Here is a 9,741-nt window from a genome sequence, read left to right on the forward strand (position 1 = left end):
GCAAATGTGTTTGACGGAAATTGAGCGTGAGAGCATGGCTTCCACGTTTTCTAAGGAATCCAATTCAGATTGAGGAAACTTGAAGAGGGGTGCGATACTATTGCTGCCTCTCAACAAGGCAACTCAAATCTTTCAAAAAACATAAAAGATATTTACCCCTGTTTTTTTTTTTAATTTTTCAAATATTTAATCGGTCGAAAATTATTTAAAAGAATAAAAAAAACAATCTAGTCCAACTACCCCTGGGTAATGCCGACATTTTGCTGGTGGCCATCTCTATATGGGAGTATTATATTGGCGTACGGCTATTTATTCATTTTTAAAATCAACAATAGCCAATTAATCTAGCATGAAAATACGTATAATATAAAAGGAAAAAAACAAATATGAAAATAATAATGACAACATCTAATCTGATGGGGATAATCACGTTTTGTTAAATAGAATGGTGGCGTGACACGGCGATTAATTTTGGTTGGCTTTGTTTGACCAATTGAAAAATGAAGGGTACAGGTATTGTGTTGACTGTTGAGAATGAGAAAAAGGAGGGACATGGAGAATGGATTACTGAGAAGAGGCGAAACAAGTACTAGTGTTGATGTTATGAGGTATATAGGGGAAGACTAGTAGGGGGTATGAGCAGCAGTATCACAACCCGTACAGTATCTATCGCACATAGCCCCCTCCAGGATGTACCAACGCCGTGAACAACGTCTTGTCAATGTCCACTACGTCTATACTCCATATGACCATATCTTTCTTATAACTCTTTTCTCAACTTTTTTTTTTCAATTTTGGATAAATGTTTTTAAATAGTTCAACGATGCATGTTTAAATTTTTTAGTTTGAATATGGTCTATAAAAAAATTATTATATTCATCTTTTTTGTAATTGTTCAATTTTAGTGAACTTTGACACAAATCATTGAGATAATATATAGTTATGAAATTTATAAAGATTATATCTTATATAAAAATATGAATAGTATAAAAATTGATGCAACATATGTCTATATAATTTAATTTTTTTTCCATTTAATTTACTTCAATCTATAAAAATTAGGGTAGGTTGGGTTATCGAGATAGATTTAAATGAGAAATTGATGAGTTTGATTTCGAATACTATGTCTAATAAATTCAATATAATAAAACAAAGCATTTTACGTACATCTTTTAAGACATGTTATATCTCAATTAAACTGTTTTTTTTTTTCAAACTTCAAAATTTGTTTCATCTTTCTTTCCCCTTGATATACTATTAGTATTTCGTCATTCTTTGTTCTTCCTGGCTAGTTTCCTCTGCCCTGTTGGTTCGTTATTGTCTCTAAATGTTCTTTCTTTTGTCATATGGCAGTTTTTAGGTATTGTCCGTGTTCTGGAGATGCTTTATGTTACCTCTCATCTGGAGCAAATAATTTGAGAATTATTTTCCGTCTTTGTCTCAATAATACATACATATGTATACATGCACATACATCAATGCAATAGAGTAATTTTCATGTAAATTTTTAATTTTTTTTTTATTTGGAAGAAAACTCTATGGAAGACTCTAAAAACAAGCCAAACTAAGATGCTTAACAGAATAATAGCCAGTAGGAGTAGAGTGTTTATTAGTTTTATGTTTATTTTAGCATACAGATAACATATAAAAAGCTGATAAATGCGCCACTTAGAACTTGGAATCAATTCCACTAATTGAACATCAATGAGTGTGTACGTAAGGGCTTGCAGCAAGTATTGATTTTTGAGTTCCACTCACTATTGAATATTAGTTTTAGAAGAAACTATATATAGACTCCGTAATGCAGAATTCAATGGCTAGCTTTTGATTTTGTGCAGTAATGTTCTTTCGATCGAGGACTTGCTTTCGCTTCAATGGAGGTGGATATATCGTACAGTGATTCGTGATATTAAACTTAAACATATTTGGCAATCATATTCTACGCTATAGCATTTTGAATCTATAAAGTCTCTTTATGCGCCTAATCATGTTGTTTAAGCCTATTTAACTCTTTACTTATTACTCTCCATCTTAACCCCACAAAGATAAGGCAGATTATCGCATCTACATCATAGGTAGGCGGCTTAAAGTGTACCCTTTTCCTTGTTCAAAGTATAAGACTGTTAAATTGATTAATATCCTAAAATGATATGTTCTAAGAGAATACTCGAGCAAAAACTAGTTCCATGTTTACTTAAAAAAATGTGAGAACAAATTGTAACTTTTTTTTAAAGTAATTAATTGGTTTATCAACATAGCCAATCAAATCAGTAAATGATTAATTAGAATCAATTTCCATGCTTAGTCATGCAAAATAATGATGTCTAATCTAATTATACAATCTAAGTGTAATTTTTTAAGTATTTTTTTTATTTTAGCTACCTAGTTAGTAGTTTGTATAATGCACATGTAATTTTTTAAAAATAAATAAATATATTTAATAATTAAATTTTTTTAAGTTTTTAAAGTGATTATATATATATAATAAATTTATTTTAAAAATAATTTTTAAAATATTTTAATTTATTTATGTAACTATGAAAGATAAGATAATAAATTTTTTTTATAAATATTTAAGGTTAAAAAATTATATAAGACAATAAAAATATTAAATAATAATTTATCTTTCTAAAATTTTGAATATAATTATAAAAAGTAATTAAAATCAAATGAATACTCTTTTCGGGTAAAATATTTTTATTTATAATATAGATGTTGATTATTAGCTAAAAAAGAACCATATTAAATGTTATTTTAAGAAATTAAAATAAAGCTTTAATTAGATTGATAAATCAGGATATGTTTATTATTATTCTTATTTAAGTTGTTTTTATCTAAAATATCAAATTTTCTTGTATATATTAATAATAAAATATTTAAAAATTTACTTAAATAAGAATAATAATAAATACTCTCAATAAATTATGCTAAAAGTATCTAATCTATTCCTAAATTTTGTGCAAAACCTAAGTATCTCATTTTATATAACAGGAAAAAAAACAGATATGTCAGATTTATATTCCTGGATCATGCTAATTATTCTGCCAAAAATACTTCATTCTAACTATGAGCTTACTTAAATGGAGATTCACTAAAATTAAGTCAGTTTATTAAATTTATTTTATTTAATATATTTTTTAAATATTAATGTTATATTTATTTATTTCAATTTTTAAATTAAATATTTTGTTAAGTAAATAAATTCTATAAAATAATATTTGTATTTCATTTAATGACTTTTTTAAAATCTTGTACCAAATATTAAATAATAAGTATTTTGAAACAGATATAGTGTTGTATAATGGAAAAGGAAAAAAAAATGTCCCTTCCTTTGTTCAGTTATGTATTTTTTAAATGAAATTTACTTTTATTTATCTTATTTAATAAACTTGCAGTAAAATTTTGATTATCTAAATGTAGTGTGATCTCCAAATATCAAACAAGGAAAATACCATTCCTGTTTTTATTATTTTTACATATATTGATATATATACACACACACACATATATATATATATATATATATATATATATATATATCCAAATTCTACATATCAAACAAATCATCAAGAAATGGAGCGAAAATAATCCAAGGGAAACTGAGACAAATATTATTATGATATATTTTGATGATGAAATATAATTATAATTCTAATTTCTATTTTAATTCTTACAAAAGGAATAAAGTCACAGTTATTATTTGAAAACGTTGATTAAAAATATAAAATGATTTAAGTTAATTATTTTGTAAATCTATGGCATTATCATAAAAGTGTATATGCTTTTAGTTTCTAAAAAAAAAAAATTAAAATACAAAATTTAAAAGTAGCAAAATCAATTCTATTATGAACTTTATTTTCATGTTCAATTTAAAACATCAAGCAAATACTTAATGAATTTCAATCCTACTATTTTCTTTAATTGTCCCACCGAAACTTCTATCAATCAATTATCAAGCTTTCTTTATCTTTGCCTTGTTACAAGTTTTTCCATTCTTCTTTATGTATCTAAGACCAATAAAATGTAAGGGAATGTTGATTTTGAGGTATGTTTATTTATTCTTAAAAACGTTGAGCTTTTTATTTAACATTTTCGTGCTTGTTTTAAGTTTTAAAATATAATTTTTGTGATATTTTCAACATTATCGGTCTAATCATTTCATAGTCATAAAAAAATGGGAACATTTCTTTTCATGAAAATGATTGTAATTTTACAAAAAGGATAGTAGGTGATGGTAATGAGTAATAAGAGAAAAATAAATAAATTTGTTTAGATATTTTATCTCATCGTCAAATTTTTTATAGAAAAAAAAGGAAACTGTATAAAATATGATCTTCATCTCAAAAGTTTAGTATCCAAAAATAGAAAATCAATTTTCCAAGTTGCCTAGTCAATCGGGATGAGATAGAAACAGCATTTTTTTGTTGTCTAATAAAAAGGGATGGAAAAATTTTGGAATCTTTTATTTAGGAATTAGGATATTCGTACGTCTCGTTGAACTATTCTATAAATCATCACGAATGATCCTAAAAACAAACTTTATCACAAATGACATTTTGGCTGATAAACAATTACAACATTTACACACAATAACATTATAAATTTATCTTAACATAAAAATGTTCATTGGATACATTATACATAATATTTGTTTATAATTTACACGAATATAACACCGTATATTCTTTTGTTGACATAAGCATACAATTTTTTACATTATCATATAAAATGAGGATAATCAGCGTAATATTAGAAAAATAAAATATTGTGCTCAATTGTATTAAATTTCAGAAAATGTTAATGTAAGTTTCCTATATTATTTTTTATAATTTTGGCCAAAATTTGCTTATAGGTAGTTAATGAAAAAGTTTTTGTATTAAAATAAAAAATATCAAAATAAAAATTTTCTCAATGAATTAATGAATAAAATAATTTATGGTGATTCAATCTAAAGTATTTAAAAACTATACTTAAAAAAGTTTTAATATTTTTTTATTTTAAAAATTTAAATAATATTTTAAAGTCATTGGTTAATATTTATTTTTTTAAAACCTTACTAAAATTAATGAATATATTTGGTTTTGAACCTGTCGTTGCTACCTAGCCTTTGAACCAGTCACCTTCGCCGCCACGTTTCCTCTTTCAATATTTCGTCTTTGTGAATCCCTATACCCGAATAGTCATCTGCACCTCTCAACTTCACTTTTCCCAAATCTGCGAAATCGCCATACCCAGATAACCTCCAAATTGCACCAGCTTCGTCGAAATCTCCACAAAGCCACTGAACCAAATAACATTTATTTTCAAACCCAGTCACTGATAATTCTTTCCCTGTTGTGTTTGACTTTCTATTTTTTTTAATCGATAATTTGATTAAAGGTTCAATTAGGTGATGTTTCCAATTAGGCGTATGAGTTATGGCAGATAAGGTGCCACGGGATTTGCCAAATTAAATGACACTAACAAACGGGAGTATGTACTTATCAGATACCACTAAAAATCAAAATTACATAACATTTTATTTATTAATGTTAAATACATATTTGAATATATGAATCAACGGACAAAAAATAATAATAAGTTTAAAGGGTGTTGATTTTATGTACTAATACGGCTATTTAACAAAATTTATATGTTTGTATGTATTTAAAAACTCGTTAAAATCATGTTTTAATGCAAAAATTATAATTTATACTGTTAAAATAAATTTAATATTAATTCAAACACATGATAAGATTTAATGCAAATATTTATTACAATAGTTTTCCAACATTCAATTACAAACGAAATAGTATTTTGATCGGCAGAAATGAAGATTATTTTTTTTAAGTTGTCATGCTTGAATTTTCACAAATTTTTAACTACTAATACTCATATATTAAATATACTAAAGTCCCAGCTTTTGTCTATAAAACCCTTTCTCAGTTTTTCTTCTTTTTCTCATTGAGCATATGATATTTTATATTGTGTTATTTTTTTATTTCTATCAAATATTATTATTTAAAATTTAATTACTTATAATTTTATTTTAATTTTAACCTTTTCATTATAACACACTCTATTAAAATCATACACAAAAATGGTGTGTCTTGATTCATAAATTTTATTTATTTAATGTATTCTTTAACTTAAAATATCTCGTCTCTTAAATTTATTATTATATAATAAAATAAAAGCATCGTTATTAACAATAATGATTTTCATTATACATTTTTACCCTTACAATATGTAGTTTTATTATTATTTAATTAATAATGTTTTTCTCTCTAACATAATTTTCAAAATTTACTCAAGTTTATATTATCCCACGATGTAAGAGAACTTTTACACTACCTGGAGAGATTGTTATCTTTTGATAAGGGGATGAACCATGTCTCTGTCAAGTAGAGGAGTTATTTAAATTATTCAGCATCATGTTTTAGTAGATTAAAGTAAAAAAGAAATTGAATTCAATTTAAATCACTAAGATGACATTCAAACTTAATATTTTTTTTAATAAATTTAATTAGTATCAAATTTAATCAGATCAGATTAAAAATTAATTTAACTCGAATTTCAACTTTAAAGTTCAAATCTTATATTTTAATAAGAAACTTCACTCCAATTCATTTTAAGAATTTTACCATCAAACTTTTTTTTCGCATTTTCTAAGAATTGATTCATCTTAGCCTCCTTTTTTTTTTTTTGGTTAGTCAATCAACTTTTTTTTGTTATCTTAACAATACTCATTTTTTAAAATTTAATGTAAAATTAGGATAATTTCAACTGAAATTTATTTAATTTAGACATAACTACTTCAAAAATATTTTTTTTTTAGTTTTAGTCACTATTAAAATTACAATCAATTTAATATTTATAATATAAAACAAATACAATAAATCTTTAATAAAATTATTTAAAATATCATGTTTTCCGTAGATTTTGAACAGATTAAAACTTTTATTTCAATAAATATTAGATGGATTTCTTTTATGTATTTTATCATGAGATTTGACTCCTTAAAAATAATCAAATACACAAAGTTGAAAAATAAAGTATATGTATCAGTATTTTAAATTAAAATATATTTAAATTGTAAATTATTTTAAAATAATAATAAATTCACTCCGTTTTGTTACTTTATACATCCGCTATATATGCTGACCTTAGAGCAGTCAATTACTGTGTCATAGCGTCAGTGTAAAAACGTGTTGAGAGGTTGCTTTCCATTGGCCCGAATACTAGTCTGAGCACAATCACAAGATAAAGGTTCAAAAGAAGTACCTGTTAAGGTGTACCCATACGCAGAGGATCACGGACAAATCGTTTTCTTCTTCGAAGAGTTTGACCAAAGGCTCAGTCAAACTCATGCATTCATGATCTGTATAACACGTGGTGCTCGTCTAGGCCATTCTATGGTCCCTGTTCAACATGTAATATTAAAGATGATTCATGTGCTTTTACTACTTCAAGCTGTTGTACCAAAGGTCATTTATGAACTTTCACTATATAATATTTTAAACAATTTTAAATATATATTTAACAAAATACAATAAAATTTACATATATAACAAATAAAATTAAATGTATTGATGATATTTAATAAAAAATAATAATTATATATTTTTTATACAAATTTTAGTAACAGTATCTTAAATATTTAAGAATAGTAAATCAGTCACAAAATATTATAATCATTATTATACTTTCACCGTCATAGCTTTAAGAGATGTTACAAAATTCATTCCTATACTTTTATCACTTAAGGACATGATGTAATAGATAATTTATATATTTTAATTACTCAATATGATATATGTTTTTATGCATGTTTATCCTTTAGCTGAACCTTTATAGTTTAAAGCCCCGTTGATTTTGTTTTCGGTAGAAGGTGTAGAATATTAAACTGTGGTATTGATTTGATAATTAAGAGGGCGAAAGTGAGACCTTGAATATTTGCATTAGCATGCGTTTTAGTAGCGTAACAGTATATATGAGATGAAAGTTTACTTGTTAGTATTGAGATTGTCTTATTTACATCACTTAGATGGGAGTAAGTTATAACAAAAACATTTAAATATAATTACAAGATAATTTCAAGGTAAAGTGAATGCTTTAATCGTTTAATATTTTAAAGTTTAGTGAAAGGTGTGAATTAGTGGCAAAATCTTTACTTTTTGCGCATAAAAAAAATCAGAAAGTACGATGAATAACTTATTAGGCCTTAATTTAATAACTCTATGGCTCAATCTATAGTATAAAGTCGTGTAGTTAAAACATTTAATAAAATATATTAAATTTCCTTAACATTCATAGCAGTAAATAACAAGTGTCTTAAAATATTAATTAAAGAAACATCTCATACATCTAGCACATCTTTTCATCAATCGAAAAGTAAGTACTACACATATATTTATTTTTATATAATAAATAATTTGATATTTTATTCATATTATAAATATAAAATATTCTAAGAAATATTAGCGAGGGCATATTAAATAATTAAAAACTGAGAGATAATATTAGCAGAAGTTTATCTGAGATTCATCAGATACATTTAGGTGTGTAATCTTCAGTTAAAAAAACAGAGAGATAATAAATTGATTGCCATAACGACGTACAGGAACAGGTTTTAGTGCAGAGAAGAACCAAATCCGTACTTTTTGTTTTGTTTAAAAAATATTTTTTCATTTGGGTGAGGGAGTGGGGCTACATTGCTGCAGATGCGTACGTTCTTCTGAACACACAAAGGAAGGGCCATGGAGCTTCAATAGTCTCCACAATTTTTGTGTTGATTGCAGATATGAATTGTACCCGATGCCACATTCTTGAGGTGGGAGACCCTTACGTAATTTTGCACTCAAAAAGTGTATATGTACCTTCACTAAACTCTTCCTTATGCGCTAGAGGAATATCTTCTATTACGAAGCGGAAAGGTGGCATAATATAACTCACAATAATATTCAACATTTAAGGCCATGTAAATTCAATTACAAGCTCTCCTTTCCGCTAAGGTTTAATGAAATATAAAATGTGTAAAAAGAAATTAAGTAAAAATCAAATATAAAAAATGAGACAGAGATGTGCTATTTAGATGAACAAAAATAAGAGATAAAACAGTAAAAAAATAATTTGTGTATTTAAATGAATTAAACAGTAATTTATATAACTTTTTTTATAATAACAATCAAAATTTTATTTTGATAAAAAATTAAAATTTATAATATAATATATTTTTTTGTTATGTCAATTTTTAAATTATTTTTAAATTTATTTTTAACAAAATATAAAAAAATAACATTTCACCTTTAATGTAATTTTTTTTATAAAGTCTAATAAAAAATATTATTTTTCCCTCATAAAATAAAATATTTAAAGATATAATAACTTTCTTTCCTTATACTTTTTCATCCCTATATAATATATTACATCAAAACAAACAAAAGGGTAAAAGTTTTTAGAGGTTAACATGCAAGCTTTGATACGATGATTAGCGCGTAAAAGTCGCAATTTTGTGAATTTGGATAAAAAAAAACATGTGGCTCATCTAAATATGAGTTTTAGTTCACATAACTTGTGGATTAGATAGTTTAAACTTGTAACTTTCTGAGCCAACCAGTTAATATGCAAAAAAATTAAAATGACTTTTAACATTTTAAAAAATATATATTTTAAGTTATTTTAAATATAAGAATGATGAAATATAAGTAAAATATTAATAAATAAAAACTTTAAAACTAAAATAATATAGCAGGTTGACTC

The sequence above is a fragment of the Abrus precatorius genome, unplaced genomic scaffold (assembly GCF_003935025.1).
Source record: "Abrus precatorius isolate BTA unplaced genomic scaffold, Abrus_2018 Scaffold10, whole genome shotgun sequence".
Lineage (NCBI taxonomy): Eukaryota > Viridiplantae > Streptophyta > Magnoliopsida > Fabales > Fabaceae > Abrus > Abrus precatorius.